The sequence below is a fragment of the Anabrus simplex genome, chromosome 1 (genome assembly GCF_040414725.1).
Source record: "Anabrus simplex isolate iqAnaSimp1 chromosome 1, ASM4041472v1, whole genome shotgun sequence".
Taxonomy (NCBI): Eukaryota; Metazoa; Arthropoda; class Insecta; order Orthoptera; family Tettigoniidae; genus Anabrus; species Anabrus simplex.
Window position 1 is genome coordinate 1,233,008,811 of NC_090265.1, and position 23,529 is coordinate 1,233,032,339.

Sequence of the window (23,529 nt, forward strand, 5' to 3'; positions counted from 1 at the left end):
CGGTCGTACCCATCGTTGACTGGTGTATTAGCTTCCTCGGGAGATCAGTGGTCGTGTCTGGCCCATGATCACAGGTTCGATTCCAACCAACAAAAGAGATCACTAAACCTGAAAGAAGCACTTTATTTTAGCAGATCTACCATTACCTATAAAGAGAAAACTGTAACAGCAGTTCTGCAGTGTCCTCCTAGAAGGATGCTGAAGTAAACCGGAGTGAAATAACAGCACTCTTATCTATATAATTCAGTCAGAAGTATGAGATGAGGAAGTAGGCCTATATACGATGAGTAACGCATGGTTGTTCGTTAGCAGTGGCTATCTGACGGACCTATCCCCCCGGTTCCCGCACCTTTCGAACATACAGCAGGAAGCCGAGCTAGGTGGGTGAGGGGAGAGGCACGCAGCGCCTGGGCTGCAAGATCAGTCTCCGATGCCTTGCTCTCAGAAATACGGGCGACATTTTTTCTCATTTCTTTCAAGTTTTGTAATTGAAACAATGTGTCAGATACTTACATTAACATGCGCTTTAGATTTACATCGTTCTCATATAAGGTTTGGGCTTCACCAATAGCCTTGATAGCCCTCAGTACACGCCACTGATCTTTACCTACCAAGAATCACCATTAAGATACAACATACTGATCATTTCAGAAGTAAAATATTGTGTCAAGAGCATGAGTTTAATAGTAATAATAATACTGCACCTTACCTGAAAATTCTCCCAATATTTTTGTTTTGAATAATGGTGAATAATTATAACGGGGCGTTGAAAGAGATATTGTTATCAGTTTTTCGTCATATCATATTTTCTCGGAAATAAGGACATCAGTTTTTCGTACCTATTAATCGATTTCGGAGGCATTTCGGATAACCCAGGTTAGGGGAAACCCAAATTCGTATGGCGACAATAGGGTAGGAATGGGCTAGAAGTAGGGAGGAAGCGACTGTGGCCTTAATAAAGGTACAGACTGAAGTAAAAATGGGAAAACATGGGAAACAATCTTCAGGGCTCCCGAATTTAAACTGACAGCTACATGAAGCAAACGGCGTAGTCACTAACTAGGTGAAATGGAATGCCGTGTGGCCTCCGGAGAGGCCTGGTGCAGGTCTTTCGATTTGACGCCCGTAGTCGACCTGTGCGTCGTGATGAGGATGAAATGATGAAGACGGCACATACACCAGGTCCCTGTACCAGGGGAATTAACTAATTATGGTTACAATTCCCGACCCTACCGGGAATCGATCTCGGTACCCCTGTGACCAAAGGCCAGCTTGCTAACAATTTAGCCATGGAGCCAGACACTAACTAGTTAATAACGCCTTTTAGGTTAACATTATGAGAGCCATAATAATATTTAGGTTTCATACATAATAATTTTTAATATCTGCTTTATTTTGGAAAATGACACCAACATAGATTATTATTCACCTGGCGAGTTGGCCGTGCGGTTAGGGGCGCGCGGCTGTGAGCTTGCATCCGGGAGGTAGTGGGTTCTAATCCCACAGTCGGCAGCCCTGAAGATGGTTTTCCGTGGTTTCCCATTTTCACACCAGGTAAATGCAGGGGCTGTACCTTAATTAAGGCCACGGCCGCTTCCTCCCAACTCCTATGCCTTTCCTACCCCTTGGTCGCCATAAGACCAATCTGTGTCAGTGCTACGTAAAGCCACTAGCAAAAAAAGAAGATAATTTTTCTCCGATAAGTTTAATTCTTTCATAGTGTAATTATTATTAGTATTAATAATTTCGTGTGGCTATTTGTAACCTGATGAAGTCCTTATAATGCAGACCCTCCGATGAGGGTGGGCAGCCTCTGCCGTGAGTAGGAAACTACGAGTGATTGTGGTGGATGATAATGTTACGTGTGGTGTAAGAGTTGTAGATATGTTAGGGACAGCACGAACATCCAATCCTGGAACCAAGGGAATTAACCATTGCAGGATAAAATCTCCGACCCGGCCGGAAATCGAACCCGAGGCCCTCTGAACCGAAAAACACTACGCTGACCATTCAGTCAAGGAGCCGGGCATTATTATTAATAATAACTACAGACGTATGGCCTCAGCTACTATGTACAGATGTTTTGATTTGAAGCCAATTAGGCGACCTACGTGTCAATTTCAACGTTCCATTTTACTCTACCAGATTGCGGAGGAACTGAAACACTCTCAGACAACCTATTGCTGAGATTTTAATTAGTTTTGTCGAGTAAACATCAAATGTGTCACCAGATATTCTAATATCCCGACATCGTACGACATGGAGTGCCGAATTTACTATTTTTTCCACCCTTCAGAATTTTCGACTACCACGATAAATTTGAGTTCACTGATCCTCAGACAAAACTTGTAGATTTGTTTAAGTTCATACTCTTGTGGAAATATCCCATATTTATAACATAAACCTTCATACAGTTTATCATGTCGTAAATATACAGTCATTTGAAACGGGTAATGTAAATAGAATTAGGACAAGTTTACAGGTCACAGAATGGATAATTGCCTTATTTTGTTGACTCCTAGTGGACGACGTTGCTGGTAAACAAAGCGTCTCTAGTTTCTGTTGTCGGGAGTAAACAAGGTGGTGCCAAGCAAGGAGGGGACAGAAATCTTCCTCTCAACACAGTCACATGACTTCAAGGTTGATGAAGCGCTTAAGAAGTGATTTTCCATGCTCTCATTGTGATTCATTCAGTGTGCTGTTGGACCCCCAGGCTGCAACAACTGCTTAATGAGAGCGTAAGTGTTGTAGCTTCTTAATGAAGAAACTCTTCTTCTATCTTATTAGAATGTTTTATGTATAGGTTTCATTCAGTTAGTAACTGAGAAGGAATGGGATATATCTCCAAGAGTTAAAGTATTTTAAAGACCGTTAAACCTTAAAATATTCTCTTGTGATAATACATGCGTCATAATCATAAGTGATAATTTTAAACTTCCCTGTTGTAAAGAAGAATACTTACGTATCAGCCTGCACTGTAAGATATTTCGTTCTTACTTCGTTCTTGCTCTTAGTGTATCTTTAAATGGTCTTAGGGTTAGTACAGTCATATCATCGCTGCTGTGCCAAAACCATGAATGTAACAAAGCTCTTTTATTCCATTATTTCCCTTAGACTGGTCTCGTTTCCCAGCCACGTATTGATATACAGTCAGTCCATCAGAACAATTTTCGTTGAATTTATTTTCCTATGCGGGTGTGTAATGGAAAATGAACCTTAAATACATCATACTCTAGGAGTGGGTAAATATATCATGCAAACATACATTCCTACAGTAGGGTAGGTAAGGTTCATTTTCCATTACACACGCGCGTAGGAAAATGAACTCACAAAAAATTGTTCTGATGGACAGCATATCAAAATGTGGCTGAGAGGCGTGACCAGTCTTAAGGGAAATAATGGACAGGAGGAGCATTGTCACATTCGTGGTTTTGGCAGAGGAGTGACGATATCCCACCCGCTTGAATAGGGTTCGATTCCTGGCTCTGATACAATTCACTCTAGTCTGAAGTACTGATATATTTGAAATAAATCAGAAAAGTAGTTTAAAATCTTTGTCGTAGCCATGAAGACTTAACTGTGACTGATACTGCTCGACTTATTTGTGTTAGGTCCCTTTCTTTCATCTTAACCGTTCTTCCTCAATCGAACAAATTTTGTTATTTAGAAAATCCACAATATTGTATTTCCGAAGTCCATAGGGCCGTTTACGTCCATCCTCTTCACACCTTTCCTTTTCTTTTGATGATGCCTTCATTCGCACAGGAATCGAATCGTTTACACTTTCTCAAGTGAAAACGAGAATACTACTTCCAGTATTTTCACCACTATCGATAACCTCGACCATTTTAGATATAGTTTCTACTGGTTTTTCTACTTTGATTTCAGGGAACAATCGGGAGTCTCCCTGAAATTTAGGCGATTTCCGCTTCCTTACGAATCCTATTCCCCAAGACGAGTTATCGGACAGATTTTACAAACACTCAGTTTTGCGACGTATAGACTAGGAAGTTGAAATCTCACTACACTATTTCTGTTAGTTATACCTCGCAACGCCACTAGAAAGGAAGCGACCGTGGCCTTGATTCAGGAACAGCCCCAGAAAATATGAAAATGTGAAACCACGGAAAACCATCTTCAGGATTGCCAGCAGTGGGCTTTGATCCCACAATGTCCAGAATACAAGCTCACAGCTACGCGACACAAACCGCGTAGTCAACTCGCTTGGTAACACCAGCAGTCTACATAAAGCAGAATCCCGCGGATTTGGAGTACCTTACGTCTTGTGATGTTATTGGAATTACAGTTCGCCTGTCTTTTTAGCCATCCAGTTATAACAAGCCTATGATAAGGCTCAGGGTTGCATTGCAAGGAGTTCAAATTCCGGTGGTATCAGCGGCTATCATGATGGTGACCTTTGTACCGGATATGCGTTCTATTCCATCGCCCAGAGGAACACAAGGATTAGAAAAATGTCGTATGGCCTCAGGTACCATGCTGCAGACAGTTGGTATTGAAGTCTTCTAAGCTGCCTGCATGTCAACTTTGACGTACCATTTTGACATAAATATATCTTATGGCCGAGGATTGGAGGCTGAGACGTGATGTATTGAGAGACGACCTTGACTGAGAAACATACAGAAGGCTCTTTTATCAAAGAGGCCTTATCTCATCATATTCTAGAGAAAACATTTCATTTGTGATGTTGCATTGGCCCTGAGTAAGTCTCCCCCTTTTGATGCAGTGAAGCTTACAGTTGTCAGATTCAGATACCATACAGACGTCTCTCGAAAACGTTCGCTAGATGCAAGTAAGTAAATTGCTCTCTATTTAGCTTCATTTATTGAAAGACATTTTTCTGATCATTTCATTTTTCCAAATTGAAACTCAAGCCATTATTTTACCAGACAGCTGTGAAACCGGAGCTCAGTTGGGCGATCTATGGCTGAGTTTTAAATAATTTTGTCGGGTAAATACCGAATGTGTCAGCGGACATCTTTCACCTGTGGACACCATAAGACATGAAGTAAAAATTGGACTTTTTCCACCCTTCAAGTATTCCACTATCAGTGGCGGGTTTGAATCTACGATCTTAATAATATTATTTGCACTAAATTCCACTAACTACTTTTACGGTTTTCGGAAGCGCCGAGGTGCCAGAATTTGGTCCCTCGGGAGTTCTGTTACCTTTCAGTAAATCTACCGATACGAGGCTGACTTATTTAAGTACCTTCAAATACCACCGGACTGAGCCAGAATCGAACCTGCCAAGTTGGGGTCAGAAAGCCGGCGCTTCAACCGTCTGAGCCACTCAGCCGGGCAATCCACGAACTTGAGGTCCGGTCACGAAACTCTACCAGTGATCCACACAGGGTTCCAACGTAAGGGGTGTATCTTGTTTAAAGTCTCTAACAATTACAGTTAAATCGCACAGAGTTCGTGTGACCTCTTTGATAATGATCTTATTATCTATGTGCGTGGGACTGATTACTCACTTTGCTCGTTGGGTAGTTGAATTCCCGTCCAGCGCTTAGGAATTGCGGGAATGAATATCAACACAGTCAATTGGTGTGAGTGCTGGAGTGAGGGTCTGTGCCAGTATACTTGGCGTTCTGTCGCACAATTTCCCAACTGTAATTATTTCGATAAATCAATAATGTTATTTGCTTTACGTCCCTTACTACTTTTACGGTTTTTAGAGACTCTGGGGTGCCGGAATTTAGTCCCGCAGGAGTTATTTTACGTGCCAGTGAATCTACCGCCACGAGGCTGACGTATTTGAGCACCTTCAAATACCACCGGACTGAGCAAGGATAGAACCTGCCAAGTTGGGTTCAGAAGGCTACTCAGCCCCGCAATATATCCAAGAGTGCCTTTTACTCACCTCTTACGACAGACAGGGCATATCGTGCAGTATGCATTCTACCGCCATAGTTTCTACTGGAGGAGACATTAGAATGAATCTTCTAAAATCGACTCTCCTTATTAACCTTTCATACCAGCTCAAATTCGTGGACAATCCAGAGCGAGACGGATATGGGTTATTCAGATAGGTACAAATACATCCTCGACGAAAAAGTTACATACATTGACCAGTGTTCGACGTCTGAGCCTCGTGTTAAAAAGTAACGAACTGAGCTCGATAGCTGCAGTCGCTTATGTGCGGCCAGTATCCAGTAATCGGGAGATAGTGGGTTCGAGCCCCACTGTCGGCAGCCCTGAAGAGGGTTTTCCGTGGTTTCCCATTTTCACACCAGGCAAATGCCGGGGCTGTACCTTAATTGAGGCCACGGCCGCTTCCTTCCACTTCCTAGCCCTTTCCTATGCCATCGTCGCCATAAGACATATCTGAGTCGGTGCGACGTAAAGCAAAATAGCAAAATGAAAAAAAAAATGAAGAAAAGGTAACGATGACATCACTGTAATATCATAAGTGCAGCAATAATTAGTCCAAGAGTCATCGTAAAAGGCTAGAAACAGTTCGTAGAATCAAGTCGTTCACCTTGAAACTGTCCATTAACACACAACACACCACGTTATTGACTAAACGCAGTGGTATTAAATTATGATATTGCTTCGCAGTAGAAACATTACGGCCATCAGTCTCTTGGAATAATCAAAGTTCCAGGACAAATGCTGTAAAACATAAAATATTCTGCTTCGTATGGTCCTTGTTCCTTTCAAACTAGTTCAGTCCGCTACCGACATACTATGTTCTGGAGGGTTTTGGAAACAGGATAAAAAGTTGCTTTTCTCAAGATTTTCACGTCTTCATGTATGTTGGGTATTCATCCCAAAGGCTAGTTTGATCCTCCACAGCTTCGGCAACAGCTCATAGATAGCCTAGATGTCACTAAAGAGGCACAGTAGGAAAATGCGGAGTGAGGTAGTTTCAGATTGCTTTCCTCACTGAGCCAGAAGTTGCCATTACGTATCAGTCTGTAAAGCCCACTTAAACGCATGGACCATGCGATATTTTCGCACCATCCATAACAGGGACTTGCTGCATAAGGAGTGGTATTACTAGCATCACTCACACCTCGGTCACTTTCATATTATCAAAGCCAAGGATGAGACTGAGATAGGTCAATAAAAGTAACATATTTATTCTAGCCCATACCAGAAGACACAGTGCACTGTAAACACTACATCGCTACACTCGTTAGCAAATGCATATTTTCACGCCTTGTGTCATAGTTTTATAGATATCTGTTATTTCCTTGTGCTACCTGTCCTTTATTGTTGTCTCCAGCGTTCTTCCCTTTTAATAGTGCCATTTTCATCCAACACAGGAAATTATTTTGAATGTCCAGGAAAATTCTCAACAGGATATATTCACTGCGTATTTTAGTTTACTATTATATCATGCTTTTTTTTCAATCGGTCAGCATGTGATAAGTTTTCAGATATATTGAGCATGTGATCAATTATTAAAAAAATGTAAAATCACTCGCTCCGTAGAAGTAAAGCCATGGATATTGTTTAGGGCTCTAATAAGACACTGACATGATAGAACAGAATGTTAGAAAATGAATAAATACATAAATAAATAAATAAATAAATAAATAAATAAATAAATAAATAAATAAATAAATAAATAAATAAATAATACAATATGCTAAAAACCAACAAGAGGAATATGTATGTTAAATGATACGCATTGTACAGTGTACCCGTTTTTCTCCTTTTCCTTAACGGAAGGTTTCAATGTATAATTATAATCTATCTATAGTGAACGGAAGTCGAAGTTTAGCAATGGTTAAGGGCAGGTATAAAAAAGAAAATAGACATTAATTAATGAGGCACTTGCAAATGTCCTAGAAAAGAAACTCGGCACCAAGTCTCTAGAAGACTATACTAATTGTCTACCATTGGCAGTGAACATTCTCTGGACCCATTGTGGATTTAATGCGAGTAATCCAATATGGGCTTGTGTTTAAGGAAATGAAAGGTAATCAGGGGCTACTGGAGTTCCTTTCTTGTTTACGTTTCTCTTCGAAGCATATTGGTATTCAAGATTCTCAGCTTAATAAATTAACATACTCAATGTACTGCGCTCCTCCACTTGTGCCAGTCCAAAATATTTTCGTTTCATAAAAACGACCATAACTAAAACAGCATCGCACTTGAAATATACTTTAAGGGTATCGATTAAAGAAGGAAAGGCTAGTATGAAAGGCGTGAAGTAGAAACATCTAATACTGTCGGAGTTTGTTCGGAAGGAAATCATTGTAAAGTTGAGCGCCGTAGTCATACGTCTGCCAAATATTGACTTACCGTCGATGAGAAACGTCTTTGAAAAAAAAAAAGAAAGAATAAGTTGAATATAATTACTGAATAGGGGCTGCTTAGCTGTGACAGTAAGGGCGTGTTCAGCTCACTCCGAAGGATATGGGTTTGATTCGCTATCATGAAGTGGGAATATTTAGAAACGTGATTTTCACTTCTGGGGGAGACATGGCCCAGAGGTTCACTCAGCCTAAACCAAAAATGAGTTCCAGTTTAATTCCTGGGGGAGTTATAACTGAATCAGCTATTGTTGAAATGGTATATCGTTGTTGTGCCTACAAAAACCGCATTGTGGTCATTTTGTTTGATAAATAGTCACCCGCAGCACATATCTCATCAAGAGCGAGAATTTCTTAACTTTTTTGCACAACCTGAACCTTAAATGACAGAACCTTACCGGCCAAATTTCAAACCTAAAATATTTCACATAGTGGTTTTGCAGACGCGCCGGCCCCGTGGTGTAGGGGTAGCGTGCCTGCCTCTTACCCGGAGGCCCCGGGTTCGATTCCCGGCCAGGTCAGGGATTTTTACCTGGACCTGAGGGCTGGTTCGAGGTCCACTCAGCCTACGTGATTAGAATTGAGGAGCTATCTGACGGTGAGATAGCGGCCCCGGTCTAGAAAGCCAAGAATAACGGCCGAGAGGATTCGTCGTGCTGACCACACGACACATCGTAATCTGCAGGCCTTCGGGCTGAGCAGCGGTCGCTTGGTAGGCCAAGGCCCTTCATGGTCTGTAGTGCCATGGGGTTTGGTTTTGGTTTTGCAGACGCAGCGACGATATGTTACGAAAACAATACTTAGAGATAATCAAAATAAAAACAAAAATAATCTCAGTGGTACTAAGCAGTTCATTTTTAAAAAATATCTTAGACATTCTAACATGCAAAGGAAACATGTTTCGAACTGTTTGTAATTTCAGCAAAAGCATATATCATCACTCCTATAGCAAAATCACAAATGTGACAATGCTATTCCTATCCATTATTTCCCTTAAGACTGGTCACATTTCCCAGCTACATGCTGATATATAGTCCATCAGAACAATTTTCGTTGAATTAATTTTCCTATGCGCGCGTGTAAAGGAAAACGAATCTTAAATACATCAGACTCTAGGCGAGCGTAAATACGTCATGGAAACATATATTCCTACAGTACGGTACAGTAACGTTCATTTTCCTTTACACATCCACATAGGAAAATGAAATCAACGAAATTTGTTCTGTTAGATTGCATATAAATATGTAGCTGACAGGCGTGACCAGTCTTAACGGAAATAATATATAGGAAGAACATTGTCACATTCGCGGTTTTGACATAGGGGCGACGATATGTGCCCATATCACTATGGCAGTCACTTAAACAATAACAATTTCTTGCATTAAACTTTGTATTTTTCTGCTTTTACTCATTTAATGTTGGGCATTATCAGGAATATGAAAAAATGAGAACACCTGGCAAGATTGATAAGCGCAATTAATATTGCTTTATACAGAAAAAATGAAACGAATGAAAAAAGTCTTTTTGCTTTACGTCGCACCGACACAGATGGGTATTATGGCAACGATGGGATAGGAAAGGCATAGAAAGTGGAAGAAAGCGGCCGTGGCCTTAATTAAGATACAGCCCCGGTATTTACCTGGTGTGGAAATGGGAAACCACGGAAAACCATCTTCATGGCTGCCGACAGTAGGGATCGAACCCACTATCTCCCGATTACTGGATCCTGGCCGCACTTAAGCGACTGCAGCTATCGAGCTCGCTGAATGAAAAAAGAAGTCACTCAACTTGGTTCTCAGTCGTTTTAGTATAGCTTTCCCTTACATTAGTAAAATTAAATTTTGGAAGTAAGTTTTACAAAAATCTGACGTTCTTAGTGTCTTTCATACTCTTCTTTACCAGTTTCGTCATCGCCCTCTTTGCTTTGTACCTGGACTTCACTCATACCTGTTTATTACTAACGTTGCAACTTCGAGCAGAAATCGTAAGCAGCAGCTTAAGGAGAAAGGGTTGATAAGTCATGTAACTTCTTACCATTGAGTAGTACTCATCCTGATGTGTAAACTCTCATGGTTGGCAAAGGTGGAACTGCACTGTTGTTAGCTTCTAAACTGACTGTATGTGAGATTAAACCTTTAACAAACTCTTTAACAGTAAATGTGGGCCGAGTCAGATAGTGTGAACGATAGAGAACAGCGGTCATCTTCCGTGCGTTCAGTGGTAGAAGAATCGTACACAACATATCCCTTTTCATTGATGATCCATAGTTTTAAGGTCTAATAAATTATTCTCTTTCTAAGACCTTTTAAAAATGACTGATTCAATTGTGAATATCCTGTTTCCATTAATTAAGAAATAGATTCCTTTTCTATCCCAACCAAAACTGTACTGGACAGGGCGAGTTAGTAGAGAGGTACAGTATATCGTCACTGCGCGAGCGGAACATAGTAGACATTGTAGACATTTGAGAGTGATTTGGCAGCATTTGAACCTAATCTATAGTCGGGTCATTAGCTGGATGCTCAGGTGAAGTCCGGCGGTTCATTTGTTATCGCATGTTGATGAGAAAACTGGCAGGTTATTCTTGGACGAATTATTTTTATTGGCCACACTGCTGTTGGCACCTGAACTATAGCTTATCATAACACTTATAGATAACGCGCTTAATTCAGTATTCGTAACCCAGAGTCCTCAAGTTGGCAATCATACTTCTGTGTTTAAAAAAATCTTATCTCACATCGTGATCGAAATACGTCAATCGTTAGGACTTTCCCCCAACCGAACACTCTTGATCTTGTTTCTGATTTTGTTATACTTACTGCGTTTCTAAATAATAATAATAATAATAATAATAATAATAATAATAATAATAATAATAATAATAATAATAATAATAATAATAATTACATTTTGCTTTACGTCGCACCGGCACAGAGGAAAACGCTAGGAGTGGGAAGGAAGCGACCGTGGCCTTAAAAAAGTACAGTTCCAGCCTGGTGTGAAAATAGGGAAACCACGGAAAACCAAATCCATGGCTGCCGACAGTGGAGGTTCGAACCCACTACCTCCCGAATGTAAGCTGATACCCGCATGACACAAACCGCGCAGTCACTTGCTCGGTAATATTACTATTAATAATAATAATAATAAGAAGAAGAACCGTGGGTTATTAAAGAGCTTGGTTTGGCAATGTAACGCTATTCAGCCAGATGTTTTGGACGTTATGGAGGATCACCTTGACGAAATTCTCAGTTTATGGTCAGGCTTTCGTGACCGGGTTCGCTGCCTCTCACATCAGATAGCTCCTAAGTTGATCTCTAATAATAATAATAATAATAATAATAATAATAATAATAATAATAATAATAATAATAATAATAATAATAATAAAGTCGCTATAGCGTGTGAAACGAGAAAAAATTGACATTTCAAGATTGTTGTAATTTCTTATCTTTCATTCTATTCCCAGTAACAAATTATGCAACCATTAGGTTATTACTATTATTATTATTATTATTATTATTATCATTATTATTATTATTATTATTATTATTGATTGCTTGTGATAACCAATCTCTAATCCCATATATATTCAATATATTCAACACTGCACTTAAATTTTGGAAGTAATTTTTACAAAAATCTGACGTTCTTAGTGTCTTTTATACTCTTCTTTACCAGTTTCATCATCGCCTTCTTCACTTTTAAATTCTCAGTTTATGGTGGCTTTCGTGACCGGGTTCGCTGCCTCTCACATCAATAGTCTTCTCTAGAATTACCAAACGTGGACATATGTGTGTTTTTCTTCACGTAGAATTTTAGTGACTTAGTGCATGCAGCCGATCTCCGTGATCTTAAACCACACTGGTTTTCTTCCAGCTTAATTTTAACCATTGGTCGCATCCTCTTTGCTGTAATGCTTTTGAACATATTACCTGGTACACTGATCAATGAAATACCTTCATAGTTTTTGCAATCATTTCTGTTCCATTGTATACAGATTAGCGTAGTTATTGGTTTAATCTTATCAGACGGTAACCTTACTAAAATTCAAGTCAATAATAATAATAATAATAATAATAATAATAATAATAATAATAATAATAATAATAATAAAAAATTAATTTCATGTGGCTATTTCTAGCCGAGTGCAGCCCTTGTAAGGCAGACTATCCGAAGATAGGGCGGGGGGGGGGGCATCTGCCATGTGTAGGAACTGCGTGTTATTATGGTGGAGAATAGTGTTATGTGTGGTATGTGAGTTGTAGCTTTGTTAGGAACAACACGAACACCCAGCCCCCAGGCCTCTGGAATTAACCAATGAAGGTTAAAATCGACCCGGCCGGGAATCGAACCCGGGACTCTCTGAACCGAAGGTCAGTACGCTGACATTCAGCCAACGTGTCGGATAATAATAATAATAATAATAATAATAATAATAATAATAATAATAATAATAATAATAATAATAATAAATAGATCACCAATTTGGTGAATACCAAGGTGGTTTCAGTAAGGAAAAATCCTACAATGAGCATATATTGAGTTTGAAAAGAGTCATGGTAAATTAGACCTCAAAAGATCTGGAAGTCGTCTTTGTAGATTTCCAGAAAGCTCACGATTCGGTAGACCGTAAAATGTTAATTGGCATCTTGAGTGAATTTGGAGCGAATGACAAAACGACAGAAATTATCATGCGGATCTTAAATCTCACCCGCTGTAAAAGTCCGGCTCCATGGCTAGCGTGGTTAGCGTGCTGGCCTTTGGTCTCAGGGGTCCCGGGTTCGATTCACAACCACCATTGGTTAATTTATCTGGCAAGGGGGCTGGGTGTATGTGTCGTCTTCATCATCATTTCATCCTCATCATGACGCGCAGATCGCCTACGGGAGTCAAATGGAAAGACCTGCACCTGGCGAGCCGAACTTGTCCTCGGACACTCCCGACACTAAAAGCCATACGCCATTTCATTACCCGCTGTAAAGTAAAATTCACGGCTGAAATTTTCAAGGAGTTTGAAATTAAACGGGAGTAAGGCAGGGCTTTAGACTATCTCTTCCATTGCGTGTTGGAGAATATGTGTGCCTAGGAATGGGAAGAAATCGGCCGTGGCCTTAACTAAGGTACAGCCGCAGCATTTGCCTGGTGTGAAAATGGGAAACCACGGAAAACCATCTTTAGGGCTCCCGACAGTGGGGTTCGAACCCACTATCTCCCGATTACTGGATACTGCCGCACTTAAGCGACTGCAGCTATCGAGCTCGGTGGAGAATATCTGTGAATGGAAAAAATAACTTAAAAGAAAGGTTTACTGAACCAAGCATACATTGGAGGTTCAAAGAACGGTGTCACTTTCAACTATCTCGCTTTTGCTGATGATTTAGCTATCCTTTCTAGAAACACAGATACAAATGTAGAACGGATAAATCGTTTGATACAACAAGCAGAAAAGTCTGGAATTAGGATCTCTTTTGAAAGAACCAATTACCTAACTAACATCCACACAACTTCCCACAACTCCCCAACAACTAAAGACAAGGTATGGCAAGATTGAAAGAGCTAACTGCTTGAAATATTTCTGTGAGATTGTGCAGTTGGGGTCAATGAAAGAGAAGCAAACACCAGTAGGCGAGATAGGATGGCCTCAGAGTTTCGCAGGACACACAACCTTTACAACACGGTAATTAAATACGAATGTCTCTATGGAAGTGAATGCCTACGAGTTACTGGAAAGGCTGATCTGAGAGAAAGATCCAAAGATCGGGGCTGGACAATACAGGTTGCGAGGACGAGAAGAACAAATAGCATATCTGAAAACAGAACGACTGGTGGAATCCATCAAGAAGCGACGACTCAAGTTCTAAGGCCACCTATTTGGAATGGATGACAAGTGGTTGACTAAGAAAAGATTACCATACTCGATAGTAGACAAGTGATAAGTGGTTGAGAGAGGTCAGGAAGGATCCGAAAAACGTTGGACTAAATCGTGAAGAAATTGTTAACAGAACCAACTAGCGACACTAAATTAATAACTTATAAGGGCTTTCGTGAAGAAGAACAGCAGAAGAGTGGGTGGACAGCGGAAAGGAGCCCGGCTGGCAGAGAGGGAATGCAACGAGACAGGACTGCAAAGAAGCTTCTAAAAATGTGTAATGTTTGCTTGTTGTGATCTGTAATGACAGTAAACGTCTAGAAAAAAAAGATAAATGGATCAAGTTGACTGCACAGTATTTAAATGTGACATCTTGGCGTCCAGATCTCTCGTGGGACAGAATTCCGACGCCCTGATATCTCTTAAGATCGTTGACAACGAAAGCCATTAATTGATTATTATTATTATTATTATTATTATTATTATTATTATTATTATTATTGTTATTATTGTATTGGTTGCAGTCCACAGTGTCTTAACAGTGCCCAAACGAAGAAGATAGTATATTTAGATATTCAAGTGAATGAGACAATGAGGATTTTATCAGAAACCATTACAGTAAGTGCATACACACCTGCGATGGTTAGGCCTCCCAGTTTTATCAAACATACCACCTTCCCGGCTATGAAGACAGATGGCACTGAAAAAGCTATTTGCTAACAGTTGCGTGGTCATTTAAGACCCCTATGGATCCCTCCCTGAGATAGAATTCCGGCGAAAAGTTTGGTTGCGGATTGACTGGGGGTAATGAATCTGTGTGTGAATTTTGGTGAATATTGGGTAACTCCTCTGGGATTATCCCCGTTAATACCAAGATTTGCATGGCCATTTGAGTATCCGATGAACCCCTTCCTGAGATTAGATCTGGACGAAACGTTTGAACGCACATCTAGTGGGGGTAATGAATTACTGTGTACATTAGGGTGAAGATAAGTACTCCTCTGGGACTTATTGAAAGTACAAAGATCCCCGTTAATGCTAAGAGTTATGTGGCCTTTTGAGGTTCCGCCGGACCCGTTCCTGAGATCGGATCCGGGAAGTATTTTGTTCGCACGTCGAGAGGTTGTAATGAATTACTTCGTGAATTCTGGTGAGTAATTGGTAAATCTTCTAAGACATTAAAGAAACGATGATCTCCGTTAAAACTAAGAGTAGCGTGACATTTTGCGGCCCCGACCAACCCTTCCTAACTTTCGATACGGACGAATCTTTTGTTCGCATATCGAGCTAGGGTAAGGAATCGCTACGTGAATTCTAGTGAATATTGAGTAACTCTCCTGGGATTTATAAAACGAACAACGATCCCAGTTAACGCTAACATTTGTGAGACAATTTGAGGCCCCGACGGACACCTTGCTGAGATCGGATCCAGACGAAACTCTTGTTCGCACTTCGAGTGTGGTTACTGAACAGAGTTTGGTGAATATTGGATAACTCTTCTAGGATTTATTAAAGGAACAACGATCTCCCATTAATCAGTTAATGTTATAGAAAATAAAGCATGGTGCAATGAATGGAACACTTATAATCCCGACAATCTTGGTTTGATCTTGGACACAGAGAATCTATCTGGTTTCAACCTATCTAGGAGGATGTGGAGATCATTAAATTGAGTATTATTGCACGTTATTATTTATAATTCGCTATTCTGCCAAATAGGGACCACAATCAGTTTCCTTATACATCATCATCATCATCTCCAGGTTCGGTTTTTTCCCTCGGACTCAGTGAGGGATCCCACCTCTACCGCCTCAAGGACAGTGTCCCGGAGCTTCAGACTCTTGGTCGGGGGATACAACTGGGGAGGATTACTAGTACCTCGCCCAGGCGGCCTCACCTGCTATGCTGAACAGGGGCCTTGTGGAGGGATGGGAAGATTGGAAGGGATATGCAAGGAAGAGGGAAGGAAGCGGCCGTGGTCTTAAGTTAGGTACCATCCCGGCATTCGCCTGGAGGAGAAGTGGGAAACCACACAAAACCACTTCCAGGATGGCTGAGGTGAGAATCGAGCCCACCTCTACTCAGTTGACCTCCCGAGGCTGAGTGGACCCCGTTCCAGCCCTCGTACCACTTTTCAAATTTCGTGGCAGAGCCGGTAATCGACCCCGGACCTCCGGGGGTGGCAGTTAATCACGCTAACCACTACACCACAGAGGCGGACTTCATTATACATTCTGGCGTTTATTCAATTTTCGTTTGATCCAGTACGTTTTCATTAGTTCGGTGAGTCGAACACCGCCTCCATCCGACCACTTTGCACCAGATAATCATGTCTCACCTTGCAATGTCCCAAAATCCACGATATTTGTCCTAAAAGTTTCTCGTGTGTGCGCGCGTCTTCTGGTTGTAGGCCGTTTCCTTCTTGACGTTAACGTACCAGGGAATTGTTGTTTTTGGTTTAGAGTCAACATTTTTAAAAATGTGTTTAGCCCATAGAGAGTCATCCTTGCGTTGTAGGTGAGTTTGAGCATTGTGTCTGTGATCTTTTCTATCTTAGAGTAGATTTCTTGTCTGGATTTTCTTGTATAGGAGCGCATATTTCTGAGAGAGAGTAATGTATGGGCTTTACGACAGTATTGTAATGACGACTTTTTATTTTTATTTTTAGAAACGCGCCTTTTGTTATATAGTGTACTGTATGTCCCAAGTGGTTTGGAAAGCTACCTTTGCTCTGGTCGCTAAGATCTCGGTATCTAGTCCGTTTGACTGAATGTACTCAACAAGGTATTTAAACTTATAAACATAGTTTATTGTTCTATATTTGGTGTTTAGTTGCGTCCTGTTTCTTTGATGTTTGACATTACTTCCATCTTTTTAAAGGATATCCACAAGACTACTGGTTTTGATACTTCTTTCCGCACATTAAATTTGCGTTATTAGCACGACGTTAAACAACTAGCAAAATAAAAATCGTGCGAGAAAAAGTGCAACCACTAGGATTCATGAGAGTGAGTGTGATTGCTGAGTTACATCCTTACAAGTCCGGCACCGCGGTGTAGGGGCCAAAGCGCCCGCCTGTCACCCGGCGGCTCAGGGTTCCATTCCCGGCCGGGTCAAGGGTTTTTTATTCTGAGTGATTAATATCCCTTGCCTGGGGTCTGGGTGTTTATTTTTTTTCACATTGAACACTTTACACTTCCGCAATTACACTTACACGTAGGTAGCTCTCATATGGTGAAAGTAGTGACAAGAGATATGCAGAGGTCGACGCCACGAACAAATATCATAAAAAAAAAATACATCCTCACTAGCCTCTGAACAACATGGCGGTGTTTCAGATAATGCACGCTGGATTATTATTAAGAAAGAAGTACACCAAAATCACTGTTGTTTTATGCTAAACAAATTACCTCATTGCCGGGCTGAGTAGGTGGATGGTAGAGTACTGGCCTTATGGGTCCAACTTAGCAGGTTACAACCTAGCTCAGTCCGGTGGTATTCGAAGGTGTTCAAAATGCGTTAGCCTCCTGACGGTAGATTTTCTGGCACGTTAAAGAACTCCTGTGGGACAATATTCCGGCACCCTGGCATCTCCAAATACCGTAAAAGTAGTTGATGGGACCTAAAGTCAATAACATTATTGTAATGATCTCATACAGCACAGCGCACGTTAACTAGGGGTACGCCTTAGGCTTTTAGTGGAGTGCGCGAGCACGTTTCAGAGAAAAAATTAATATTGAAATATGGAAATGAATAAGATGGAAGCTATGTATGTATATATGGAGCTACACTTAGCTTGAACGTTTCACCTGGACTACCACAGATTAGAAAACTGTGTCGCACCATACAGATACACCAATACCATTGAAATTTTGATGGATCGCAAAGTCTAAATTCCAGAATTAAAATCGACAATTTTTCATCCTGATTTATCCATTTGGTATTGAGGCTATAATCTAACGTTTCGTGAAACTGTCATAAAGAACAGGGTATCCCGTGTTAATTTATTATCATTGTATTATACTTCATGAAATGAAAATCCAAAGCCTGTTCCTAGTCATTCGTTCGGGTCAGGAATGGAATGAATGAAGCGGCGAGGATAAGAATTATGCCGGCTGCAGAAGCCTATCGCATTCCTCTGGGGCAATGATTGATGAATGATTGCTGAAATGAAATGGTATTGGAGAGTGGTGCTGGAATGAAATACGACAGGGGAAACCAGAGTACCCTGAGAAAAAATCCTGTCCCACTTCCGCTTTTCCAGCACAAATCTGACACGGAGTGACCTGGATTTGAACCACGGAACCCAGCGGTGGGAGGCCGGCGCACTGCCACCTGAGCCACGAAGGCTACGTTGTGTTTTATTTCACACAGACGCTAACTTTCTTGTGATGTATTATACAATGTGTTTAATTTTATAATATCATCTTATTTACGATGTGTATTTAAAAATGCTTGTGCCGCCTCTGTGGTGTAGTGGTTAGCGTGATTAGCTGCCACCCCCGGAGGTCCGGGTTCGATTCCCGGCTCTGCCACGAAATTTGAAAAGTGGTACGAGGGCTGGACTCAGCCTCGGGAGGTCAACTGAGTAGAGGTGGGTTCGATTCCCACCTCAGCCATCCTCGAAGTGGTTTTCCGTGGTTTCCCACTTCACCTCCAGGCGAATGCCGGGACGGTACCTAACTTAAGGCCACGGCCGCTTCCTTCCCTCATCCTTGCCTATCCCTTCCAATCTTCCCATCCCCCTACAAGGCCCCTGTTCACCATAGCAGGTGAGGCCGCCTGGGCGAGGTACTGGTCATACTCCCCAGTTGTATCCCTCGACCAAGAGTCTGAAGCTCCAGGACACTGCCCTTGAGGCGGTAGAGGTGGGATCCCTCGCTGAGTCCGAGGGAAAAGCCGAACCTGGGAGGTAAACAGATGATGATGATGATGATTTAAAAATGCTTTATAATCACGTAAGAATGCCTTAATTATTAGCCAGGTACTCATATTTTAAAACCTATTATTTAGGGATTTTTTATGGAGGTACATTTCACTTTTAGCCATGAGTGAGGGGTACAATCTCATAATAGTATGAGAACTTTTGATGTAGAGAATATTTAGTCCTTTGTGGGCTTGCATGAAATGATTCACTTGGATTGCATAACATGTGTTTTTGTCACATGATCACATTGCTCTTTGATGTGTACGTCATCGCTACGATAAGGAAACACCACTACACGTGATATCACAAGTATACCGTGGTAAAAGCCACTTATGTCGTTTGCAAGTCATTGTTAATGCCGTACGACGAAGCGAGTTGGCCGCGTGGTACAGATCGTGTAGCTGTGTGGTTGGACTCGGGAGATAGTGGGTTCGAATTCCACCATCGGCAGCCCAGATATGGTTGAAGAAGCATCTGGGGGAATAAGCGATATCAAAGACGAAACCGCTGTTCAACATGTCATCAATACGTAGCTTCAGAGAGTGGATGTAAAGTTTTTCTATGTCTACATTGACGCCTTGCTATACCGTCGGAACAAGTACTTGGACTAGAGTAATGACTAGAGGCATGATTTTCTCGCATTATGTTCGACTTCGCGAAAAGGAAACCATTTTTCGCGTTATTTTCTGAAATAGGGCTGTCCCCATCGCTTTAATTTCGTTTTAATCCTTTCATTAAGTTATTCATAAACAGTTTAACTCGTAAGATTTGTGAATTATTTATGTGAAAGATAGCTAAATAGAAAGAAGCAATATTGATAATCATTCATTATTCCTTACGTAATCTAGGTGAGAACTATAATATAGCCCTAATCAACATTACATAACAAATTACCCTTTCACCCTGCATGGCCATAGCTTTCACCCTATGTGGCTTATATTAAGGGACTTTATAAATATTAATACGAAGCGATACTTCTGTCGAAATGAGAAATCCTTATTCCGTCTTCTGTTTCCCTTTACACACGTGATATTGGAATAAAATTTCAAGATCGTTATTTTCCATGAATTTCGCTGCAGTTTCGCACTTATCGCAAAATAAGTAAATTTCGCTTTAAACTGGTCTTGTCGCTTAAATTCGCTGTAATTCGCGAAAGTGAAATCACTAATTTCTTAACCAGAATCGTATGATTCGTTAAGATTGTTCAAAATCGCTTCAAAATATTTTTGTCGCGTTTATCGTTAATGCGAAAAAATCATGCCTCCAGTAATTACTATGGTCACTGTTACACTACGGTGGTGAAATAAATATCAACAACTACAAAAATTGGAAATATCGCTAGTACAAGTTCTGTGGATGTTGTCGATCCTGGAGGACGCTGGTTTTATGGGAAGTGAAACGAATTTATGGTCCGCTTTTAACTCTAACCATGAGTGTCAGAGTATGAACGCTTCGAATTGTGAAGGTACTGTACCTGCTAAGGTGACGAAAGATCCATGAGGGATGTGAAAACGTAAGATCCCCAGGCCTCGAAAATCTAAACGGGGGCAGGAGTTGACATTGGGAGATTAGATGATGAAAATCAGGGAGCAAGTAATTAGATGATGAAAATCAGGGAGCAAGTAATAGAAAGCAATGCCAGACCCAGGGAAACGCCTGCGGTTACCATTTTTACTCTCGGAAGTTCAGGGGCCGTAAGGGTGCGTCACTGGGTAGTGGTTTCCTTTCCGGAATATTAACGTAGGTACGTCAGTAGTTATTTACGCAGCTGTCACCACAAGTGATCGTTTACGTTACGAGTGAGATATTAAAGGAATTGGACTCAGGGAGGGATCCCACCTTTACCGCCTCAAGGACAGTGACCTGGAGCGAAATACATTTGGTCGGGGGTACAACTGAGCAGAAAGGCCAGTACCTCGCCCATGTGACCTCACCTGCTGCGCTGAACAGGGGCTGTGAGGGAGGATGGGAAGATGGAAGGAAGTGGCCGTGGCCTTAAATTAGGTTCCATCGCGGCATTTGCCTGGAGGAGAAGTGGAAAACCACAGAAAATCACTTCCACGATCGCAATATCTTTACTCAGTTAACCTCCCACCCAATTCTAGCCCTCGTACCACTCTTCAAATTTCGTGACAGAGCCGGGAATTTAACCAGTGCTTCCGGGGATGGCACGTGATTACACTAATCACTACACTATAGAAGCGGATAGTATAGTGAAAATACTTATTTTAAATCCACTATTAAATAATAAATAATTTTATCACTTCGTTACCCAAATCGTCCATGTTTGACTCACCTAGTAACTTTTTTGTTATGCTATGGATATGTTGCTAAGGAAGATATGAGGCGTTTACATGGAGTTATGTGGTAGTAAAATATCAAAATTAATGTTAAACAGTGAAAAGTCCTCTGAGTTACCACAGTGGTAAACATGGTCATCCGGTCTTGGATTAATGGAGATATGCTGTATTATATGCGATATTTATCTGTCGGAAATGAATTAACTTATACACTAGTCAACATGGTGATGGCGGTGGATTACTTGACCTGGGAACGCAGAGACGCCATGTTTGCTGTAGATGAGTACGGAATCACAGTGTTGCACTCAAGCGGAGAAATAATTCAACAAGGTGATTCATTATCTCTCTGACTATCCGTGTTTACATTATTGTCAAGCGGAGTTCAACCATCAGAGACGATTTCTAATAAAACATTGCGGTAAAGTGTCATTGGAAAGAAGGCAATTACGTCATAGTATGAAATAAAATATATTAAGTTACTATTATAATGTTATTTAGAGCATGAAATTACACATCCCATAACATACAGTTTGGATGTGTCATCCTGAATGACACCTAGAGACTAATAGTGGATGAGTCGTGAGTAGTCATGCTGATTTTTTTGCAGTAGCAATAATACACGAAATGCTTATTGAGGCGTGATTTTCTTGTTATGATTACTGTTTTAAGAGGAAGTACAACTAGGCAACCATCCACTAGGCTATATAACACTAATCAGAGAGAAAAATGGAAGAGATCCGACACTTTGGAAAATTAAGGTATCGGCCAAAGAAAGATAAAGACTCCCTAGCCCTCGGAAACCTAATAGCGTCGGGGTCGGAAAAGAACAAGGATATGATAGATAGATGAAAGTGAGGAGGCTGTCACAAGTAAGTGGAGGCAACGTCATGACTCTGTTAAGGGCCCCGTGGTCACCAACCCACGCTCCAAAGTTCAGAGCCCCTGGGTCCCCTTTTAGTCGCCTCTTACGACAGACATGGGATACCGTAGGTGTTATTCTACCGCCCCCACCCACAGGGGGAATAGAGGCGTGATCTTTTGTATTTTTCAATACGACCTTGTATTTTTTCCAAATAAAATGAGAATTTTACTCAAACTGTGAAATTAACGTTAAAATACAGTAATTGGTAAACCAACGATCTTTCTTTAAATAAAACTGAATGTGTGGTTTTTATAATCAGCTGCTGAAGTTAGCCAATCGGGTTAGTTCGCGGGCGAATTGAAATGGGCCTTGCAAGGCTGTGATGCTAAATCTGTACGGGCTTAAGAACGGCATGAGAGCACCAGTTGTAATATGAAACTTCGCCAAGTGAGAGGTTCGAATACAGACCTCCGAGCTGACAGGATCGCACCAAAGCAAGTGCGCTACAGTGACACAGTGGTGTGTTTGATGCTGATTTTTTTCGGCATTGCTCTTCCGTCGTTTTTAAGTCACGTACCAATTTAGCAACAGTGCCACGCAAAGCCCATTTCAATTCCCCCGCGAAGCGATATGATTGGCTAATTTCAGCAGCTGATAAAATTACAACGGCACAGGATATCGATTGATTTCCTTCAAATTATTTATCAGTATGACCAACCCTCTAACGCCCATATACCGGTTTGGCGTTGTGTCCGACCGCCCTATATTTGTGATCACAGTAACATTGTAAATTGTGGAAGGAAAACACGAAAATCAGAACAAACTGATTTCCTTCAACAGCGTCATTGATTCATGAACATGACAAGTTGTTTTTTACATTTCCTCTTTTATTATTCTGCTTTTGCATCAGTACAAAAAGAATCATGTTATTCTTCAGCCTATACAAAGAAACCATGATGCTACAGCCCTGATGAAAATAAAGTTAGAATTCAAGGGGGAAAAAGTGAGGTAAATATTCGTTTATAGGAAGCGGAGTTAGGGACTGCAATAATTTACCAAAGGGAGATGTTCAAAAAATTTCCAAAATTTTTGCAATTGTTTGACAAATTACTAGGTAAACAAAAGATAGGGAATCTGGTCCCTGGGCGACTGCCCTAAATGCAGATCAGTGGTATCTGTTTGATTGATTGATTGATTGATTGATTGATTGATTGATTGATTGATTGATTGATTGATTGATTGATTGATTGATTGATTGATTGATTGATTGATTGATTGAT

At 41.0% G+C, this 23,529-nt stretch overlaps 1 protein-coding gene across 1 annotated transcript in view; it reads left to right on the forward strand.

The window, feature by feature from the left end:
• The first annotated feature begins 2,698 nt into the window (after nucleotides 1–2,698).
• LOC136858219 (facilitated trehalose transporter Tret1) overlaps nucleotides 2,699–23,529 on the forward strand; it is a 49,277-nt gene continuing 28,446 nt past the window's right edge. The window contains exon 1 of the mRNA XM_067137606.2: nucleotides 2,699–2,738. The gene's annotated coding sequence lies outside the window, so the exon portion shown is untranslated. The remainder of the gene's footprint in view (nucleotides 2,739–23,529) is intronic.